Raw genomic sequence first — 23,487 nt, 5'->3', positions numbered from 1 at the left:
GGCATGTCATTTTTGTAAGACAGGCATTAACCTCAAACCATTTGGTCTTACCAAGGCAATATAAGACTCTAGGGGAAACACCAGATCTTTCCCACAGTGCTCTTCAGTCTGTCCCAGGGCCGCCACAAGCCGAGAGAGCTGGCAGCCACTAGGTTTTAGGCTTCTGGCTTCCAAACCAAGGGAGCGTATATGTCTATTGTTTACCGTCACCAGGGTTGTAGTCTCTGGCAGCAGAGCCACGGGTGACCAAATTTGAGCGCACCTAGAGTCTTCCAAGCAGCTGTACTTATGTTCTTGAGACAACAGGCTCTGGTTAGAACTCTCCAAACCAGTGGGTGTGGCCTGGCCAACTCTCTGCGATCCGGGCCTCCATTTCCAGGGTGCTGTGCTTTTTTCCTGTCTGTCTCTGCCTCTTAAAATGCCTTTATTACATTTACAATGCGCCCCCAACCTCTACTCCAGTGTGTGGGTATATGTGTGTGTCTGTGTGTGTGTCTGTGTTTATCTGTCTGTGGGAGTCTATGTGTGTCTATGCATCTATGTATATGTATGTGTCTATGTGTCTGTGTCTATGTGTCTCTGTGTGTGTGTCTGTATGTATCCGTGGATGTATGTCTGTATGTGAATGTCTATGTATATCTGCATTTGTGTGGCTGTTCATTTGTGTGTGTGTGTGTGTATCTGTGTGTATATTTCTGTGTATGTACATGTCGGTGTCTATGTGTGTGTCTGTGTCGGTATGTCTGTGTGTCTGTCTGTCTCTCTCTCTCCTCTCTCTCTCTTTCTGAGTATATGTGTGTGTGTGTGTGTCTGTGTATATCTGTGTGTATATTTCTGTGTATGGTGGGTCTGTGTCTATGTGTGTGTGTCTGTGTTATCTGTGTGTCTGTGTGTGCATGTTTGTGTATGTTTGTGTCTGTCTGTCTCTCCTCTCTCTCTCTGAGTGTGTGTGTCTGTCTCTCCTCTTTCTCTGAGTGTGCATGTCTGTGTCTGTGTGTGTGTTTCTCTCTCTCTCTCTCTCTCTCTCTGTGTGTGTGTGTGTGTGTGGTCAACCTGCAGGAGTTGGTTCAGTCCTTTCCACCATGTAGGCCCTAGGGTCTCCAGCCTTGCCTGACAAGCTCTGTATCAGCTGAACCATGTTACCAGCCCTCTTCTGTCTCTCTTATGAGGAGATTTGTCAGTGGATTGAGCCAGCCCACCCCTGCCCCAGCCTGCTAAATTCTTAACTTAATTACATCTTCAAAGACTCTCTCCTCCAATAAGGCTCCCCAGACTCTGGGGGTGGGGCGCAACCTTTTGGAGGCCACCACCTGATGCATAGAGGGGGCAGCCCAGCTCATCCTAACAAGGTCCTGCCTTGGTCCTCCACTAATGGCCTTAAAGATCGCCACTTCCTAAAAAGGACAGGATTTGAAAGGCAGATGTCATTAGCACAGTGCATTATGGGGCTCTCTGCCCTGCAGTCCCTACCCCGCCCCCCACACACTCAGCTCACACTGGAGACACACACACACACCCCCTCCATCACTCCACTAGCATGTCTGTTGCCAGATTCTGAGAACACAGGGCGGGGACACCCAGCAGGTCCCTCAGACAGACATTCCCTGATCTCCCCCCAACCTCAGTGACAAGAACTTCAGCCTCCCTATCCTATGATGTCTGTTCATGACAGTGTGGCTATAGGTGGCAATGTCCAGGCCTGTCATCCTGACCTTGCCTTTTTCCAAGGCTGCCTGTACCCGGAACTCCTGACTCCCCCGGCGGTGAGTAAGCACCTTCTAGTCGGCTCCAGCCATTAATCTCAGCCCGCGAGAGGCCTGCATGTACTGTTCTCCTGGAGCGCCAAGGCTGTCCACGCAGCCATTGATTTAAGAGACAATATCACTTGCTTCCAAGTTTATGAGGCAATAAACAGCCCCGCATATTGATGAGCGCCGAGGTGTTTGCTCAGCACATTTGCAGGGTGCGTTTATTACAAGGGTCATGCTTTAAAACGAAGGAAACCGCATTTCCGTTTCCTTCGGTAGGGCCAGGCCCCTCCCCAACTGAGGTTTTCATCCATTTGATGTCTCCTCCTGGGGTGCAGGGACTAGGAAGTATCCCACGGAGATGAGCACATGGATGCTAAACTCAAGGCTGCTTCTGTGCCCCTCCCCCAAGGGCCTTGGGGGAGCCTCGGTGGGCTCAGAACCCATTGCTAGGAGAGGCTTGGATAAAAAGGAAAATCAAGAAAGTCCTTTCTTCCCTGTGGGCCCCACCCTTGAGCCTCCTCTCCATCCTGCTGTGTCTCCTGTCTTCCTGGAGAAGATCACACCTAACAAATAACAGAATGGAGTCGTCAAGCAAGCCCTGACTCCCCACCTAGGGTAAGGCAGCAAATAAAAGTCCTTTTAATCTTAAGAAGCTGGGACGCCTACAAGGCTGGGCTGCTAGTCCATAACGCTGAATCTTCAGAGCTTTTACTAGCTGGACTGCCCCCTGTGAATCTAAACTGCTTTATGTATAAAATATTAGGAAGGCTCAGAGGAGGTGGCGAGGCCGGGTGGGGACCGAGCAGGGGCAGATTGATTGCAAAGTCAGAACTAACCGAGTGGCTCTGTGCATGCCAAACGGCGAGAACAACACTTGAAAAATGTATTAGATTATCCCAAACACAAAGCTGATTTATAGCCACAGTAATTCCCAGCTTGCCATCCATTTCCGTAATAGAGAGAGATTAGGATGGTGGCAGCGCCTGGTGGGTTTGGCCAGCTGGATCCCTACCCCCCAGCAGCCCCCAACCCTGTAATGAGGCACGAGGAAAAACCAAGAGTATGCACTTTTCATGAGCCTTTCTGCTGGGGACCTGTCTCCATTCTAAAGTGTGTGTAAGGCTGGCATAGAAGCTGACTGACTGGTCAGGGGTCACGCTTTCACGACTCAGAGAATATAGATCGCTTAAACGTGCAGAGCGGTTCCCAGGAAGGGAGGGAGGCAGGGTCCCTCTCTGGCTATGCAGAAATGTGAGGCATATGAGCCAAGCCACCATTGTCTAGAGCAAAACTACGATTCTTAGACCTGGACAGGGTGGGGGTGAGGGGTGTCGCCATGTTGGGAAATGCAAGGACAGAGATGTCCTTGAGAAGATAGAGTGTGCTCATCGCCTGCCACCGGACGTTTGTCTGTTTGGTAGACATTTGCCAACACACTGTACAAAGCACCCTGGAGAGGCGGAGAATGTGTGGGTCACCCCTCTCTCTGCTGTTTGCTGAGAGCTTCGAAGCGCATCGATGAAGCCTCTTGGTGCCCTCTAGACCCTGCCTTGCAATCCCCACTGGATTTAGGGCACAGGGTCAGGTGAATAAATCACTGAGCTCACAGAGGATTCGGAGAATTATGGCTCCAGGCTCGCACCAGCAAGGGATTTGGGGTCTCGGCAAAAGGCTCTAGGAGAGGGGTGTGAGTCGGGAAGCTGTGTATGGCTGGATCTGACCCACGCATAGGGCCTGTTCACCCTGCTCACCCTGCCTCTACCCATTTCGGCCTCTTCAGAAGCCAAACCCTCTCTTCTAGGCTAATATTCCCAAGTTCATTGTTCAAAGAAATAATGTGGGTGAACTGCCTCTCTCTTCCCTGCCTCCTGTCTTATGTATATGCTCAAGGCTAAGCCTGTCCTCAGACCCAGGCAGCAGTAGAACCCCCCCAACCCTGACCCCCGACCCCTGACCCCACACAGCCTGCAGTGCCTGAGCAGGCAGGGAAGGCACCCATGCAGAAGGTCACCAACAGAAGCCCCTCTTAGCAGCCACAGGACACATGTCCTTGTACTAAGGTGGCCTTATGCCTACTGGAGCTAGAGGAGTGAGGCTGTGTTCCTTCCCTACTGAGCTGACTCAGGAGCAGGTGAGGACACCTGTTCTTGTGGGGTGGCCAGCAGGGTATGACATGGTGCAGACTATAAGCACAGTGCTAGTTGTAGTGATGACACTGGGACCCAGGTGCTGAAAGAGTGTGTGGAGTGACCACCATCACCACCAGCCTCACCATGAAATCACCACCTACTTCACTATGACATCACCACCTACCTCACTATGATATCACCACCTACCTCGCTATGACATCACCACCTACCTCACTATGACATCACTACCTGCCTCATCATGACATCAATACCAGCCTCACCATGAAATCACCATCTCCCTTACTATGACATCACCACCTACCTACCTCCCTATGACATCACCACCAACCTCACTATGACATCACCATCTGCCTCACTATGAGATCACTACCTGCTTCATTATGAGATCACTACCTGCCTCATCATGACATCACCACCAGCCTCACTATGACATCACCACCTGCCGCACTATGACATCACCATCTGCCTCACTATGACATCACTACCTGCTTCACTATGACATCACCACCAGCCTCACCATGACATCACCACCTGCCTCACTATGACATCACCACCTGCCGCACTATGACATCACTACCTGCTTCACCATATCACCACCTGCTTCACTATGACATCACCACCTGCCACACTATGACATCACTACCTGCTTCACCATATCACCACCTGCCTCACTATGACATCACCACCTGCCTCACTATGACATCACCACCTGCCGCACTATGACATCACTACCAGCCTTGTCATGACATCACCACCGGCCTCACTATGACATCACCACCTGCCTCACCATGACATCACCACCTGCCGCACTATGACATCACTACCTGCTTCACCATATCACCACCTGCCTCACTATGACATCACCACCTGCCTCACTATGACATCACCACCTGCCTCACTATGACATCACTACCAGCCTCACCATGAAATCATCATCTCCCTTACTATGATATCACCACCTACCTACCTCCCTATGACATCACCACCAACCTCACTATGACATTACTACCTGCTTCACTATGACATCACTACCTGCCTCATTATGACATCACCACCAGCCTCACCATGACATCACCACCTGCCACACTATGACATCACCACCAGCGTCACCATGATATTACTACCTGCCTCACTATGACATCACTACCAGCCTTGTCATGACATCACCACCAGCCTCACCACTGGCTCTATCACTGCCATCTTCGCCATCACCTTGACCATCACTGCCCATTCTGGAAGGGCACATTGGCCAGTCTCTTTGCTAGGCAGGTGTCATATATCTAGACGCGTCTTTACAATATCAGTGCCTAAGACACCACAGGGACCTGTTTTATAGAGCGACCTCCTAAAGCACCATCAACAAAACGCTACCCATGAAAGACAAAAGTCCCAATTCATCCCTTCAAAGATGTTTCCCCGAGAGGCCAAGTCCCTTGTAATTTAAGAGATAGGTAATTTGTGTGTCTGCATTTAAGCCATCAAAGTGCTTTTAAAAGTGCTGTTTGAAAGCATGGAGCGCCTTTGAACCTTAAAAGCTCCTTCTTTGAAAGATGGGAGTCAGTCACTGCGAAGGAGAAAGAGTAAAATGCCATGGGCCGGGGGTGGGTTTGAGACACTCCCCGCGTGAGCCTGGAGTTCTCATCTCTAACACCCATCTCCAATTAGACCAGGGCTGTCACGGACCCTCCCGATTTGCCTCACCCAGCAGCCAGGCCTGAGGCCTCCCTTCCGCGGGGATATAACCCAGAGCTACGGTGCGCTGACCACCCCGCCAGATGGGCTTGGATAGGACGTTTCTTCTTCCCTACAAAAGTGCCAAGATGAACTCAGAAATTTACTAAATTTCTGTGCTCAGGGAGGTTTGAAAGGGGTGGTCCTGCTTGTGACTAGGAGACTCAAACACACAGACACAGACACAAACACACAGACACACACACACACACACACACACACACACACACAGATTCAAGGCAATGCAAGGTGCTCTGGGTTAGGCCCCGACGTCATGCCCTCCTCAGTTGCTGACCTGGGACAGACCCATGTGAAGGACTGTGAACTGTAGAGGGAGTAGATCCTGTAGGCGACATCAGGAGGTAAGCTTGGTACATATCCTTGTGCTGTCAGGGGCCAGGATTCCAGGAAGGCTGTCCTTCTGGGACTTTAAATCAGAGCCTTGGGGGGTCACTGCTCTAGGTATGACCAACTGGGGATGTGGAAAAAATAGAGGGAGCCCTAACTTTCAGGAGTACTTGGAACTAGGGCTTATCACCTCTATCTGCCGCCTGACCTTAGGACAAGGGACCCCAGGGAGCTGTGCTCCAGCAACACGGGGTCAGACATTTCTCACATTTGGCTGCCCCAAGGCTTGCAGCCCTTCCTAGATCCATGTTCCTGACAGACCCTCAGCCAGTCCTGCTATACCCAGGCCAGGAATCTGACTCCCTGTCTAGCCTGGGATTCCAACCCCCACCCGTTTAGGCAGAATGATGATGGTCTGAGGCAGGGGTCTGGCGTACAGATTAGGCTGAACTGGATTGACCAGAACACCTGTCTTCCTCAGAAATATTTTCTTATGAGAGACTGGATTCCTCTTATGGCCTTCTTGGGGACTTCCTAGGTGAAAGGAAGGTCCCCAAGAGGCCACGTGTTCTTTGCCTTCTTTCTGAGAGTATCCCCTCTATTTATGTACAAGTCCTGGCTTATTGGGGGGTTCAGTTTCTGGGGATGTTACCTGTCCTCCATCAACTGTGGTCCAAAACTACCAAAGCTGGTCTTAACTCTGAAGGAACTCTACCCCCAGTCAGGGAAATGTTCTATTTTATTCTGTGTCTAATTTATAACATGCACCGTCATAGGAATGTTGTCAAGGAAAGTGTGTGTGTGTGTGTGTGTGTGTGAAGGTTCTATCCTACTAAGGTTTTCAGTCATGAAAACCACAGGGTTTTATGTCATGAAAGTCCACAGGGTCATGGAACACCAGCTTGGTGCATCAGAGGGAAGTCTGTGGCACATGCATAATGACTCCTTGAGGTCTCTCTGAACCGCATGGGGTCAAGTGAGACCAGAGGAAGATGGTGACAGGGGGCCAGTTAGGTCATCCCCAAGCTGGTGCCAGCCAGGGGTTAGGAGACCTCTACTGTAGAGCCTCACTCTCTTGCCCCTTGTTTCAGAGTCCAGTGGCCCCTACCTCTTCTTAGGCCTCCAGCTCTTCAGTAAGTCTTTCCTCACTAATCCTTAATTCTACTGGAGAGTTCTTAGAGCCCAGTGACATTCTGCATCCATCACTTATGTCTCCAGGGAGCCCTGAGCTCACAGTATCCGTTTCTCGGGCAAGGGCACACACCTGAGCATTGCCCGTGTGTGAATGTCCTTCACCTGGTGAACAGCCCTGTTCTTAGCTTTTGAAGGCTGAGACTAGGCCACTGTCTCTCTCACCAAAGAGAGCTAATCCACCTTCCTCTCCCCTGGGGCCTTTTTCCAAAAATCCCATCATGTAGGCAGACTGTCCAACCGCTCCATTTCCATCCTGGGCTGGCCCCGACTCTGACATGGCCTCTGGAAATTGCTCATGGAGTATCATTGCTGCAGCTGCCGAAAGGGTAAGATGTAGGCCAGGCAGCAAGAATAGATCTGATCTGTTGGCAGGGGACATTTAAGTGAATTGCAGAAAACACTATTGTCCTGATGCTCTGAATGTTGCCGACAACACTGCCAGGCCACTGGCAGGGAGACACCTAGATCTGTGATCTGGGAATGGACAGGGCAGCATTCTCAAATGCGAAAGGTCACATTGTAGCCGTCTGAGCCCTCAGCCCATTTCTTTACTATGTGTTTGTAAATGGCTTCCAATTATATAGAGAGATTTTGGTAGCAGACACCATCTTTCCAAACAATTGCCAGGAATTGGAAAGATTTGACCCTGGACCTTGGGTCTTCTGGTCACCATGGAAACTGGTTGTAACTGCTTGGAAATAAGGCTGCTTGTTGACCAGACTTATTTCTGGTCCCCCACACTTGATGTTCTGGGGGACAAGGTCTCTGGTCAGGCTTACCACATGGCTGACATTCTGACTTTTGTGTTGGCCAAGTCTCAAAGGCCATGCACGGTTCTGTGGAGTTTTTGTCTATGCACTCTCCTCTGGGTTTTCTCAAGGGCTGCTCTACCACAACCTCAGGGGAGAAGGTAGTGGGGACTGAGGAAGAGATTCATCTTGGAACCTGCATTGTAGCCTCCAGGAGCTACTAGGAGCGGAACACATTATACACTGGCCGGGCCTCAGTTTCCTTGGGACACTATGTGGATACTTTGTCATCTGTTCAAAGGGGGATCAGACCCAGGAGAGTGACTAGGAACTCATAAAGAACTGTATAAGTGTCATTCACTCTGGAGTTCTTAATGTTCCAGTCCCCAAAGGATAGAATAAGAACCAATGATTTAGCAAAAAAAAAAAAAGGGGGGGGGAGGGCAGGTGTGTGTGTGTGTGTGTAATAATTACACAGTGCATTCTATTTCTGTAAAGCTGTCACTCCTCCTCATATTGATCCCCTCAGCATAGATACTGTTGTTTCTCTACTTATGGGTGAAGACCGGAGGGCTAGAGGACTGACCTGTAAGCAAATGCAAATATCCCATCATTGATTGACAGAGTCCTCCTGTTTATAAGAGCATACTCTTTATAAAGCACACGTGGAAGACCCTTCAGAGGGGACCAGCATCGACCAGAAAAGTCATCTGGTTCTATATATCACTTCTCTTGATCCCTGGCTCCATTTCCCATTCTGTGTAGATGCCAAGGTATGACCGGAAGACCATACTGAAATGTCTTGCCTCAGTGCCTACATGCAAGGATTTGTCCTCCATGACTGTGGAGACATGGTAACATAGGTAGGTTTTGGGGGCGGTGTGATGGTTTGTATATGCTTAGCCCAGGGAGTGGCACTATTAGGAGGTGTGGCCTCGATGGAGTAGGTGTGTCACTGTGGATGTGGGCTTTAAGACCCTTATCCTAGCTGCCTGGAAGCCAGTCTTCTCCTAGCAGCCTTCATGTGAAGATGTAGACCTCTCAGCCCCTCCTGCACCATGCCTGCCTGGATGCTGCCATGCTCTTGCCTTGATGATACTGGACTGAACCTCTGAACCTGTAAGCCAGGCCTAACTAAATGCTGTTCTTTCTAAGAGCTGCCTTGGTCATGGTATCTGTTCACAGCAGTAAAACCCTAACTAAGACAGGTATCTTCACCTTTGACCAAAGTCATGCCCAGAAGCCCACCCACACATCTCTGGAGTGTGAACCTGAGTCATGTCTCTGGCCAGGGGTCACTTCTTTGGCCCCCCCCCCACAGTCTCTCAGAGGTGACTGCAATGTTGACACCTCACCTCTCAGGTCTGATTGGTTGGGGAACCTCTCCACTTGACCAAGGTCTAGCCCGTCCTCATGGCACAAGGCCTTTGTGTAGAAGGTACACTGAGGTAGAACTCCCAGTCAGAGAGAATGCCCCAGCTGATGTGAAGGGCCCTGGGACTCCATCCCTTCTACCTCAGAGAGAGCGCCATCCAAACAGCCCGAGCTCTGCTGTGGGCAGATGGTGTAAGTGTGAAGTCTGTGAAGTAAAGCCTGTCTGTCGCCCACCAAGCGTTCTCTAAACCAGGAACACATTGCCAGGGAGATCTCTGAGGAACCCTGGCCGTGTTAATAATAACAATGCACTCTTGATACACTTTTCAATTTGAATTAATTTGGGTAGCTAATTCTACCTACTGAACGTCTCCATTTAAAATATATACATACGTGTATTTTGTTCAGAGTTTTAATTAGGCCCGCAGGAATATACTTTCAAATCTGGGTACACTTCGTTTGTTATATTAATGAAGAGGTGCTTTAAATCAAGCTTCCAGTTGGCGGCTCATTATGTATGCTGCCTGCCACAGCTCCGAAGGAGACTTACAGCCCAGGGACCAACCACAAATACTGGCAGTGGACACCCTATTAATTTAAAAGGGAAAGTTTTCTTTTGAGGTATGGGGGCAGGGAGGTTGTACCTAACTTTCCCAGAATGTAGCTGGGAAAGTCCATCCATCCATTATCTATCCACATGGGAAGACCACACCCTTCCTAGGCTGAAGATGTAGGGGTGACATTGAGGGTTGGAACTGATGCCGGGATTACCAGGTCTTGGTGAATAATGGAGAAAGGAACAGGGGTCTTTTGCATTCTAGATCTGCTGTTGTGTGGTTTAGCTTGGGCTGTGTATGTGTGTGTGTGTGTGTGTGTGTGTGAGGGGGGAGGGCACACACATGAAGACATGTATAGAGAAATCAGAGGACTTTGGGTATCAGTCCTCAGTGTGTACCTTGTTTGAGATGGAGATCTCTTTGCTTACCCATCCATCCATCCATCCGTCCGTCCGTCTGTCCGTCCATCCGTCCACCCGTCCACCCGTCCACCCGTCCACCCATCCATCCATCTATCTATCTATCCACCATCCATCCATCCCTCCATCTATCTATCTATCTATCTATCTATCTATCTATCTATCTATCTTGGGTTTTCCAAGATACGGTTTCTCCATGTAGCCCTGGCTGTCCTGGAACTCACTCTGTAGACCAGGCTGACCTCGAACTCAGAGATTTGCCTTCATCTACCTCCCGAGTGCTGAGATTAAAGGTGCGTGCTATTACCAGCCGGCGAGCGGGGTTTCTTGTTCTCTGGAAGCTGGCCTTCCAACTTCCAGGGATTCTGTCTTCCCCTCATCTCTTTCCGTATCTTGCAGGAAAGGAGCTGGGATTACAGATGTGTGCCACTGTGTCCGGCTATACAAACATGCTGGGGATCTGAACTGAGGTCCTGACTCTAACATAGCACTGCTATGTGCAGTCATCTGTGCCTCACGTCATCTACTTGATGTTCACACAGCCACACACTCTTGTACACAGCTCCTCCCCCCTGCACCATGGATGACCTCAGAACAGGCCTCACCCTGGGCCACCATGGATCTGGGCACTGTGCTAAGCACACTGTAACGGTTACTCTTGATTGTCAGTTCAACAAGATCTGGAACTGCCAAGGAGACAAACCCCTGGGCACGTTTTTTTGAATGAGTTTCTAGACTGGGTTAACTGGGATGGGAAAACTTTCCCTGAATGTGGGTGGTTCTATCCCATGGGCTGGAGGTCCTTGTCTGAGTAAAAACCATAGAATACTAGTGTTCCCTTCTCTCTGCTTCCTGACTGTGGGCATGTGTCCAGCTACCTCAGACGCCTGCCCGGGGCCTTCCCCACCGTGATGGCCTGTACATTCAAACTAGTAGCCAAAACCAAACCTTCTTCCCTTAGCTTTCTGTTGTCAGAGCATGACTAGACCCACTGGTACAAGCCCAGCACAGGCCGTCCATACCATCTGTGCCACCCCTGTAGGGAAAGACCCATGGTCCCATGCCAAGTATGATCTGAATCCCAAGGCTCCCTGGACTCGTAGGGGTGGAACTAAGCTCTGTCACCAGGACAGGGGCGCCTGACCACTACATCCTGATGCCCACAGAGGCCTCAGAAGATAGAGCTCCCGGGCCCTGGGTCAGCCTGGGTGGTTACGGAAGTGAGGAGAGGGCGAGGAAATCGCAGACATTTTAGCAGCAGCCATGGATGGATCTCCCTTGACCCATAAGACTTATCACACACATATCTCTGCATGAAATTGCACCCCAGTGTTATATCGGTATGCCAGATCTTCTATCCTCACCTCAGGGAGCTACGGACAGCCTGCCCAGGAAGGTGCTGCCAGGCAGCTCTGAGCATCAAAGTCACGCCCCCTTCCCCCCCCCTCCCATGCGACCATCTTGATAGATGGTGTTTCCCTGATGAGCACTGAAGTAGGGTCATGGTCTCGATTTCACAGGAGGACACCTGTTCTCAGAAAAGTTGAGTTGACATGCTCAAATCACGTGGCATCTTGGGGGGGGGCGGGGCATGCAGAACACTGAGCAGGAAGTCCTAGGCCAGGTATGTGAGGCCTGGATGAACGGAGGATCCATGCTGAACTGCACCCAGTGTCACTGCTTCCCTACGGACTTACACGGGCGGAAGGATCTCACTTCAACTTTCTGAAATGGAAATTAGAGATTTAGGTACTATTTCACATCTTAATTTTCTAAAGAGAACATACGGGTACAGGCAAAACAGTGTGTGCTGCGAGGTTAGGCATTATTCTCTGCAATACATGCTGAGAGGGCCTCGTTAGTGTGAACACAGGATATGAGAGTTTCGTGCACAAAATGAGCATTCCACGGGGTCATGGAGGTGACTCAGTGGTGCAGTACTTACTGTGCAAGCATGATGGTGCAGTACTTACTGTGCAAGCATGATGGTGCAGTACTTACTGTGCAAGCATGATGGTGCAGTACTTACTGTGCAAGCATGATGGGGCAGTACTTACTGTGCAAGCATATGGTACAGTACTTACTGTGCAAGCATGATAGTGCAGTACTTACTGTGCAAACATATGGTACAGTACTTACTGTGCAAGCATGATGGTGCAGTACTTACTGTGCAAACATATGGTGCAGTACTTACTGTGCAAGCATGATGGTGTAGTACTTACTGTGCAAGCATGATTGTGCAGTACTTACTGTGCAAGCATGATGGTGCAGTACTTACTGTGCAAACATATGGTGCAGTACTTACTGTGTAAGCATGATGGTGCAGTACTTACTGTGCAAGCATATGGTACAGTACTTACTGTGCAAGCATGATAGTGCAGTACTTACTGTGCAAACATATGGTGCAGTACTTACTGTGCAAGCATGATGGTGCAGTACTTACTGTGCAAGCATGATGGTACAGTACTTACTGTGCAAGCATGATGGTGGAGTACTTACTGTGCAAGCATGATGGTGCAGTACTTACTGTGCAAGCATGATGGTGCAGTACTTACTATGCAAGCATGAGTCTAAGTTTGGATCCTCAGCATGCAGTTAAAGCCAGCTGCTGGAGCCCATCTGTAACACCTCTCTAGGGGGAGCTGAGACTGGGGGATGCCCGGGGCTCACTGAAGTGGTGAGCTTCAAGTTTAGTAGGAGACCCTGTCTCAAAGCGTAAGGGGGAGAGCGACTGAAGGAGACACTTGACCATGATCTCTGGTATCTACATGCAGATACACAAATGAGCACACAGGTACACACATACACACATGCATATGCATGCATACTCAACTTACACACACATACATACACATTCACACACACATGCACACAAGTGAACCCGTATACACACACATACATACACACACATACACACAAGTGAACCCGTGTACACACACACACACACACACACACACACACACACACACACACACACACACGGGAAGACAAACGATTCATGAAATGTGGACTTCCTGCTGGACCTGGCTTGTGAAATGATCATTACTAAGACACGACGGCTATGCCTTGCTGAGCATCTAAGGCATTTCTATCAAGTATTTTGATGTAGTGATGAGAAAGTCGCTCCCGTACGCGGTACGCGGCTGTAGCGTCAGCACCAGCCTGGCAGGAGGACAAGGCACACGAGCTCCTCGCCCTCCAGCCTGCGGATGCTCCGGACCCGGCTTTTTCCTCTGGGTTGATGCTCCTGGTTTGATTGTTCAGGTGTGCCACTCACCCAGGATGGCATTTGCAATTCTGTATCATTGTTTCTGTGCCAACAGACAGGAGGCGGGGCTTTCTGTGGGTGACAGTGACGTGCCAGCTCTTCCTGCACATCACGGCAGGACCCAGTGTGTCTGAGTCATTTGAAGTGGCCTTTGAGGGCCAGGGGTCACTTGGTCCAGTGTTTCATTCTTTAGCTAGAGACTGAATTTAAAACATAAAACTGGTGTGGTGTGTGTGTGGGTGTGTGTTGTGTATGTGTGTATGTGTTGTGTGTGTGGGTGTGTGGTATGTATGTGTGTGTGGTGTGTATGTGTGATGTATGTGTGGTATGTATGTGGTGTGTACATGTGTGTGGTGTGTGTGTGGTTTGTGGATATGAGTGAGGGTTTTTATGGAGATGTGTGTGTGAGGGGTTTTGTAGAGGTGTGTGGAGCTGGGAGTTGTGAAGGTGTGTGTCGCAGCTGGTCTTTTCAAAGGAATGTAACTCAAACAGGGTCAATTTTTATAAAACATTTATATTTTGGTGGAAAAATCAATATGAATATGAGCAGAAAGTTTCCAAAAAAAAAAAACAGAGCTTTTCTCTCTCTCCCTCTCTCTCCCCCCCTCGTCTCTCTCTCTCCCCTTCTCTCTGTCCCTCCCTCCCTCCCTCCCTCCCTCCCTCCCTCCCTCTCTCTCCCTCCCTCTTCCTCTCTCCATCCTTCTCTCCCTCCCTCTTCCCTCCATCCCTCCTTCTCTCCCTTCCTCTCCCTTTCTCTCTCTCCCTCCACCCCTCTCACTCAAGCTTTCTGATAAAGAAATGAAAAAAAAAAAAAAACAACAACAACAACAAAAAAAACCCAACCCTGCTTTCTACCCATGCACTTTGGGGCAGAAGCTGGGGTAGCTGGGTCAAGAGGAAAGATTCTTTTCCTTGGGATTTTCAATGATGCGCCATTCCCAAGAGTATATAATTTGGCCACATGTCTGAAGAGGTTTAAAAAGCACTCATTCCATTTGACACATTTTCTACTCCCAGGAATTTATCTTAATGAATTAATTCCACGTCGTCACGGAGATCCATCTTCCAGGATGTTCATGGTGGCATATTTTATGACGGTAAAAATGTGGGGGACACATAAAAGTCCAACTTTTGGGGAAATAAATGGAACCCCAGGCAACCACTAAGGCTCAGATCCCAGAAAAATTAATGACACGAAGAGACTCACGACATAATAAATTTTAAAGTTTGCTTATAAAATTAAACTTTATTCAAGTGGCTATTGCTTGAGGCCAGATGTACAGGTAGCTGTTTCCCCTTTTCCATTTCTTTAGGTCCCTATTCTTTTCAGAAGGTCAAGGACAGACCTGGTTTTCCTTTTCTTGAGGGCCACGCACACGCTATCGCTGAGCTATACCCCTGACATCAAACATATTAACTTAACACTTGAAAAGACAGCGGCTGGGGGGCTCAGCCTGTCGGTCTGTTTGCTGGAGGACAATATGTCGTATGCCAATGGTCTCCTGTGACAGCTGGTGTGTACTCAGTTCAAGTCCTGGAAGGCGGTTCAGCGGATCTGAGTCTGGACATAGCTCCTTGGACCGTCTGAAGCCCTCCTTGATCCAGGTAGTTTTATTTTTTTTCTGAGAAATATTTTCCCAGGGGGGGAGAGGTGGATCAGCGGTTAAGAATACTGGCTGTTCTTCCAGAGGATCCAGGTTCAGTTCCTAGCATCCACACGACAACTCACAACTCTTTATATCTCCAGTTCCAGGAAATCTGACACTCACACAACTATACATACAGTCAAAACACCAATGTACATAAAATTAAAAAAATTAAATTATTAAAAGAAAGAAATAATTTTTTTTTAAAAAAAGAAATATTTCCTAGAGCTTTAAGCCACCTACCCTGCTGGCTTTATATTGCTGAAAGGTTCTTTCTCCTAGAACCCTAGAAGGTCATCCAGCTGGGCAGTCCTCCATCCTTAGGGACAAAGAAGTAACTGGGACCACTGAGCAAGATGGAAGGGTAGAGTGGCCCCCCAGGTTCAGAGAACCACCAAGGTCAATGCTCCACACACGCTCCAACCCATGGACACCAAAGTCATGGGACACCTAGCTGCTGAACGTCAGGTCTAGAGTGTCCCTAGGCCAGGGAGCCACTGGAAGGTGTTGATGTCTTTAGGAGGTGTGGCCTAGTTGGAGGAGGCTAGGTCACTGGGGTGTGCTCTTGAGGGGTTTGGTGGGATCCTGCTCCTTCTATCTCTGTGAAGCTCGCTATGAAGAGGACAGCTTCCTGGGCTTGCCTGTCTTAGCACAGAACCGCAACATGGCAACTGACCATAGCTTGAGACTTCCAAAGTGATGAGCCAAAGTCAACCTTTGTTCTTTTTAACTTGATTATCTCAAGTATTTTGTTATAGTAATGGAAAATGGATTAACACACTAGGGAAATGGGGAGACCAAGCACCCTTTTCCTGGATGGGGTGTTGTAACTGGGAAGGAAGGTTTCCTTGGACAAGGAAAGGTCACAGTCAAGGTCAGACTCAGCAGCAACCTGACCTTGGCAACTACTAGCATTTCTACTTGACTCTTGGATTCCTCCTTGGGGTAGTGTATAAAGATGACCCAGGAGAGAACCAGAGGGGTGGGGGTGGGAACCAGGGCTGAGGCTGGTGGGTCTGGCCAGGAGGTTCAATAACCAGCACAAGCCACTCAATCCTCTGTAGGCCTACCAGGTTCTAAAGACAGTAGCAGTAAACAATGTGGCTTGCTAAAAAGTGTGATCCCAGGCTGGGGAGGTGGCTCAGTGGGCAGAACAACTTGCTTTCCATGAACGAAGCCTTGGGTCCCATCCTTAGCACTGCATAAAACTGACCTAGTGGTACACACCGGTACCTCAGGTACTTGGGAGCTGGATGTGGGAAGATCAGAACGTCAAAGTTATCCTTGGACACAGAGTGTGCTTGAGACCAGCCTGGTCTATGTGAGACACTATTTCAGAAAAGAAGAAGAGGTGGAGGAGGAGAAGAAGGAGGAGGAGGAGGAGGGGGGGGAGAGGAGGAGGAGGAGGAAGGGAAGGGAGGGGGAGAGGAGAGAGAGAGGGGGAGGAGGGGGAGGGGAGAGAAGGGGGAGGGGGAGGAGGAAAAGAAGGGGAGGGGAGGAGGGGGAGAGGAAGGGGGAGGGGAGGAGGGGGAAGGGGAGGGGAGGAGGGGAGAGGAAGGGGGAGGGGGAGGAGGGGGAAGGGGAGGGGAGGAGGGGAGAGGAAGGGAGAGGGGAGGAGGGGGAAGGGGAGGGGAGGAGGGGGAGAGGAAGGGGGAGGGGAGGAGGGGGGAGGGGAGGGGAGGAAGGGGAGGGGAGGAGGGGAGAGGAAGGGGGAGGGGAGGAGGGGGAAGGGGAGGGGAGGAGGGGGAAGGGGAGGGGAGGAGGGGGAAGGGGAGGGGAGGAGGGGAGAGGAAGGGGGAGGGGAGGAGGGGGAAGGGGAGGGGAGGAGGGGAGAGGAAGGGGGAGGGGGAGGAGGGGGAAGGGGGAGAGGAAGGGGGAGGGGGAGGAGGAAAGGAAGGGGAAGAGAGGGGGAGGGGGAGGAGGAAAGGAAGGGGAGGGGAGAAGGGGGAGAGGAAGGGGGAAGGGGAGGGGAGAGGGGGGAGGGGGAGGAAGAAGGGGGGAAGGGGAGGGGAAGAAGAAAGGAAGGGGAGGGGGAGAGGGGAAGGAGGAAGGGGAGGAGGAGGGGAGAGGAAGAAGGGGAGGAGGAGGAGAAGAGAAGAAGAAGAAGAAGAAGAAGAAGAAGAAGAAGCAGTGCAGGAGGAGGAGGAGGAAGAGGAAGAGAGGATGCTCTTCAAAGGAAACCCTCTGGGAATCTGTCAGCAGTAAACTCAGACACGCATCCACATGGAATTAATCAAATATGCTCCATGCCAGACCTCAGAAGACCCAGAGAGACCAAAGCGGAAGCACACCTTGCCCTCCCGGACCTCAGCAGAAGGCGGGTGGTCTCAGTCCAGGCCACGCTGTGTGCATACAGAGGCACTCACTGGCAGGCCTTGCTCAGGGAGGGAGCCTTCAGAGAGACGCCAGTGGCCTCTGCCTAACCAAGAATGAAGTTGGGTTGAAGTGAGGGCCACTAAGCCTGAGGCGAGGAAACAGGCCTGGCTGTTCCTGGAGAGAGACAGCCACAGCTTGTTTGGACCTGTGCCTATTTCTAGTGGCGTCTATTTGAAGCCGTCTGATGGCTCTGTTGTCCCAACAGAGGGCTCTTGTCTGCCCTCTGGAAGGCTTCTTGGCCCCAGGAACAGCACGTTTGCAGGGCCTGTGGGACACAGAAACCATCAGCGGGCACAAGTGGCCAGGACAGCATGGGGCAGGTTTCTAATGGCTTTTGAAGGTTGCTCTGCGTTTGATTGACAAATGCCGTGGATGTCCCCAGAGCTCAGGATGTTAGCTCTGCCTGGGCTCCTGCTTGCTCTCCCCCCTTCAGGTGACCGTTTTCATTGCTGACTTCATACCTGTGAGCCCCTCACTCCTGTTCTTCAGAGGAGGGCTGCACCCTGCTCTGAGGTTGTCTGAGACCCAGCTGAACCAGGCTATAACCTTTAGCTTTGAAGACTACAGCCACGCCCTGAGCCTGTAGCCCACAGGATGCCTCCGAGCAAGCCATAGAGTCCTCTCAGTCAATCTTTCCCTCACAGCAGCTGCCCCAGTGATGGGATGGTTTCTGCCCAGGCACATCAAGCACAACATGTTACAGCAAGAACTCCAAAGGCCGCAGGTTGATGGGACCTAATGCTAGACCCAGACACCTCAACCTTACATGGCCACCAGCCCCAGGGGTCCTGCTGGCCTCAGGGGCCATCTGTCAGTAGGCGCTACCCAAGGGGCTACCTGTGTCTGCCCTGCGGAACAGTACCAGGCTTCCCAGAATCCTGGTGGCAAAGGGGCTTTTAGTTCCTTCCCTGCCTTTACCTTTGACACTGCTGTCCTGACTTTGTTTTCCTGCCCTCAGGGGAACAGCGCCCGGCAGTGGCCCCAGTGTCCTTCAGCCACCTACAACCACCTGTTCACGACCTCTCCCTCTTTCTGGCTCTAATTTGTCTTCTTTTCTCCTCAACTGCTTGAATATCTCCCTTCATTTTGTGGAAAATAACGCTGTCCCTTCCCTGCCCCGCCCCCCCCGCCCCCGCCCCATTACACCCCAGCACTGGTCTGTCCCACATTTCTTCACAAGCTTGTCTTCCTCAGTAGCCAAACAGTTCAGGATTCTTCACAACTCTGTGACTTGGTTTCTCCTCAAAGAAAGGGTTTCTATATCCTCTAGGGGGTAAGTAACCATTTCCTGCAGAGCGATGCTGTCTCTTGTCTCTCCTAAGCCCACAGCATCTTTAGACTGAGCACCTTCCCTCTCCCGGCATGCTCTTGGCATCATGAGACCTCGCTCCTCACCCAGTGAACACAGTGACCCAGGTGGGGAGCGGGTGTCTCTGAATATTTTGGAGAGGCGTCGTCTGATATTTACTGCTCTGCTATCATGGCGACGCTGGAAGAGGACTCGCCTGAAGAAGCCCCAGCTAGTGTCACAGTCTGGAGGTCCGCTGCCAGCAGTGTTGGGCAGCCAAGTAGGCTCAGAAGACAACGTGAGGTAAATGGCCTCTGTGTGTGTAACAGCTTGGAGTTGCACACCCTTACCTCCCCGACAGGTCCCTGGTCTCAGCCCTGGGCCACGCTTATTTAGGTGCAACTGGCAAGGTGCATGTGGGCCTCTCTACCTGTGAACTTGGCGGAGAAGTCATAATTATTCTGAGATGCTTTTGAAAATGACGTCGAAGCCGGGTGGTGGTGGCGGCGGCGCACGCCTTTAATCCCAGCATGCTGGGAGGCAAAGGCAGGCGGATTTCTGAGTTCGAGGCCAGCCTGGTCTACAGAGTGAGTTCCAGGACAGCCAGGGCTACACAGAGAAACCCTGTCTCAAAAAAAAAAAAAAAAAAAAAAAAAAAAAAAAAAAAAAACCAAATCCAAAAAACCAAAAATAAAATAAAATACAATGACGTCGAAGAAGCGTTTTATAATGAAGCCTGCCCTTCTCCTGGGTCACAAATGGGAGATTCTAACCAGAACCTCGCTTCTTGTCTCTCTGGGAAGGAAGGACCTCTCTATGCCAATTTGGGTGCCACGGAGCCCCACAGGGGACAATGAAGGGACCTGGGATATGCGCAGCTGCCCAATGGCAGAGGGCCCAGCAGCCATTCCGGTCCCATTTAAAAGGGCAGAGGCATTAGTGTCATGGAGACGGCTTATAAATGCCCCCAGGGAAGCGGTGCTGGCAGTTCAAGGGTGAGTTACACTTACACCTGACTGTACCCAGCCCTTCATTGGCACACTTTCCCAAAGCTTGCCCTCCCCCTGCACTGACAGCCTTGTTCATTGCCCTGTTCCTTCCAGGCCTCTGTGAAGCCCCCACACGCCCCCTTTCCCACCTGAGCTATGGTTTCTGGAAGTCCGTCCTAAGGCACAGCCTGCACAGGTCTCTGGTGCAGTGCTGTCTCTACAGCGACTCCAGCCTTGCAGCCCCTAGGATCTCCAAAGCTGTAAGGTTTCTCTGCGGGCTTTCTTATGTCAAAGAAATATGTTAACATGATTTTGTATAAAATCCCTCCTCACATCTATCAGATTAAGAGAAAACAAATAAATAATTGGATACTTTAAAAGACTGAAATGTAAACAGGCTTGTATGGAGAATTCAGCCAATATTCTCCTATAAAATTATTTTTTTTTCAGGATGTAGGAAAAAAAAAACCCATTACAGTCTCATCCAAACAGAGAAATGTCATCTACGAAAGGAGACAGTGAGAGTTGGAAAGTCATTTTGAGCAGTAAAACATTAATTAGTTGCTCCTCTTGTTTAGGTCTACAGAAGCAGTGAGCCGTGTTTTGGGTATCACGAAAAGCCACGCAATTATCGACGAGCCCTCCAAAGAAAACAGAAGGTGAACGTAGTTATGGCGGTCGTGTGGAAGGTGGGGAGCACACAGGGTGTCTGCCCATATTTGGACAAGGAACAATTAAAAAAAAAAAAAAAGATCAGCCGGGCGGTGGTGGCGCGCGCCTGTAATCCCAGCACTCTGGGAGGCAGAGGCAGGTGGATTTCTGAGTTCGAGGCCAGCCTGGTCTACAGAGTGAGTTCCAGGACAGCCAGGGCTACACAGTGAAACCCTGTCTCGAAAAAACCAAAAAAAAAAAAAAAAAAAAAAAAAAAAAGAAAGAAAAAAAGAAAAAAAAAAGATCAAATATAGAAATGACATAAAGCACAGTCTATGACATGAAAGGTGAGAAAGAATTAAATAAAGAAGACCTCCTCCCAAACCAGGACTGCAAAATGGACAGAGGAAGGCACCGGAGCACCGCGTCCTCATGAACAATTAGGGCACAGCTAAGAAAGAGGCACAGTGGTGTGTGGAACAAAGTTAAACGGAAGAGACAGGATGTCAGCGCATGCCCAAGCGAGGACCGCGATAAAGCGAGAGGAAGTAGACAGGATGCTGTTTAGATACCCATGGCAGCTGCAGCGGCGGCCATGATGCTGGGAGCAGACACGTGGTGGCACAGCTGTGGCGGCCATGATGCTGGCTGGGAGCAAGGCTCTGGAGGGCGAGAAGGATGCAGATAGCTTACCTCGGCTGAAGAGGATAAAGAGCTGCAAGAGGACAGTATGGAGGAGGCTGGGGACAGTTCAGAAGAGGCATGCAGTCCCAGAGCAGGCCAGGCCCAGAAGGGACCAGTGGACTTAAGTGTCATGGAAACACAGAGCCCGCCATCTTCTGGGATGGGGAAGAGTTTCAGAAAGGCAGGTTGGTTTTGCTCATCTTTCTGCCATTCTTGGTGAGGCAGAAACCAGACTCGTGACCCGAGCAGAGGACTGTGGGCGGGTGACCTGGGAGATTCTTCGCTGACACACTGAAGGACCACAGGGCCACCCACACAGCATCTCAACTGTGGCCTGCTGTGAGATGCCCATGGGCCATTCAGAGCCCAGCACAGGATGCCCGCAAACGGCCGCAGGGAGTACTGTGACCTAGGTGTTTACTGTGGAATGTTCTAGAAGTTTGGCGAGGCTGCTCTAGAGGCATTGGCAGCTTGGAGAAGAGGCCACAGTCAAATGGGCCATGCAGTCCTACACCATTCTTGGCTCACTGGGAGATTCCAGACTCAGTCATGAGTGTGGATGAACGGAAAACTAGTCACTTACGTGACCTGACATGGGCTCTCTCTCTAGAGTCCCAGGGTGCTGGGTGCTGCAGGAATCAGGAGCTGCCCCGGGTCTCTACTAAAGCTCTCCAGTTTCTAGACTTACCCCGCGGATGACGGCAGATGGGAAAGCCCATTCCTAACTCTAGGCATGGGTGCTCAGAGAACAGCTTGATCCTCCACCCCTTGCAGAGGCTTCCTCTCAGCCTTCAACCTGAAACCTGAAACCAGGTTTCCCGGGCTCAGGACTGAGGGCAGCTAAAGACACAGCCCCCAGTATAGAGGCACTCTCTCAGAGAACAGCTCGCTGGCTGAAGTATCAATACCACCCACGGCAGGCATGGAAGGCCAGTCTTGTGTTAACAATTCCTGAAGACTGAAGCAGCACGTTCTCTGCATCCTTGAGAAGACCAGCCACTGACCACACAGCACAGCGGGCGTCACAGGACCTCCCCTCTGCACGCACTGAGAAGCCCAGATGGATACCAGACCTCAGCGTCTCCTTGAAGGAAGAAGCCTCAGCAATGAGCTGAAGGACAGTTCCTCTCCTCCATTGGAACAGCTCTTCCCATTGCTTCCTAGTTGCTGAGTTGAAGGGACAGTGGTCATTTGCCAGTGGACTTATATCCTGGGCCCTGCAGAGGACTGTCTCTCCTGGGCTCCATCCTGTTTTCGTTCCTCTGGACTCCTGTCGATGTCCACTCCCCTCCCTGTAATGTTCTTGCCCCAAATCAGATCCTGGCCTTTGCACACGCGAGGCTGGCCCCGAGGTAGCCTAGGCTGGCCCTGAGGTAGCCTAGGCTGGCCCCGAGGTAGCCTAGGCTGGCCCCGAGGTAGCCTAGGCTGGCCATTCCATACAAGTGGCAGCAGCCCTGAGGGATGGACTAACTTCTGTAGCCAGAAGCTGAGCCCTTTGGGGGGTTCTGTGGCGCCCCCAGCTCCAGGGTATGCTCCCCTTAGGCTAGAAACAGCACACCTGTAGGGGCTCATGAAGGAGGAGGGGCCAGGTGGGGCTGGAGTCCGGTGCCTCTCCTGAACGGCCTTGTGGACAAGCAGGTCCCTGGTGTGCTGACCCCTCAGAAAGAGCCCTGCTTCTAGGCCATGGCTCCTTCTCATCTCTTCTTTTTGTTTTGCGCCCTTGTGCTCTCTTCCGCTTTCTGACCCCTCCGGGGCTGTTTTGTCTCAGCCCTCAGAAACCCAGGGGGAGCCCCGCAAGCTCCTTGACGGTTGCCAAGTGTGCCCCAATTCTCCCAGCAACATCTTCCAAACGGTGGCCTCAGCTGTGGTTCTGACACGTGGCATCTCCCAGCAGTGTCCAGACACCAGTTTCTCGGAGGCAAAAGGGGACGGACATGACCTGTGTCCACTCCCCTCTCCTCCTCCTCCAGATTGCCTCAAGGATCTCTTTGCATTCCTTTTTAGACATCAGGATGCCCCAGGTCCATCCCCGGCTCTCTGGTTATGAAGAATACCTTCCCAGGTTGTACCTCCAAGCTGGGTTGGGTCCCTTGTCTGCATGTCATGCATGCTGTGCCAGTGTGCAGCGCTGCCAGGCAGGATGGCACACACGCTCAGTCCTCTGCAGTTCTCCTTAGAATATCCGTGATGGTCAGTTGGCTCAAACACCGACGACTGTTCCACTGTGGGGAACAGCACCAAGGATCTTACGGAGACTAGATCGTGGACGGATCCGAGGAACCCTGGCCTCGGGGAAGCTGGAGGCTGGCCCT

This window comes from Apodemus sylvaticus, chromosome 23 (assembly GCF_947179515.1).
Source record: "Apodemus sylvaticus chromosome 23, mApoSyl1.1, whole genome shotgun sequence".
Taxonomy (NCBI): Eukaryota; Metazoa; Chordata; class Mammalia; order Rodentia; family Muridae; genus Apodemus; species Apodemus sylvaticus.
This window is presented reverse-complemented; position numbering follows the sequence as displayed.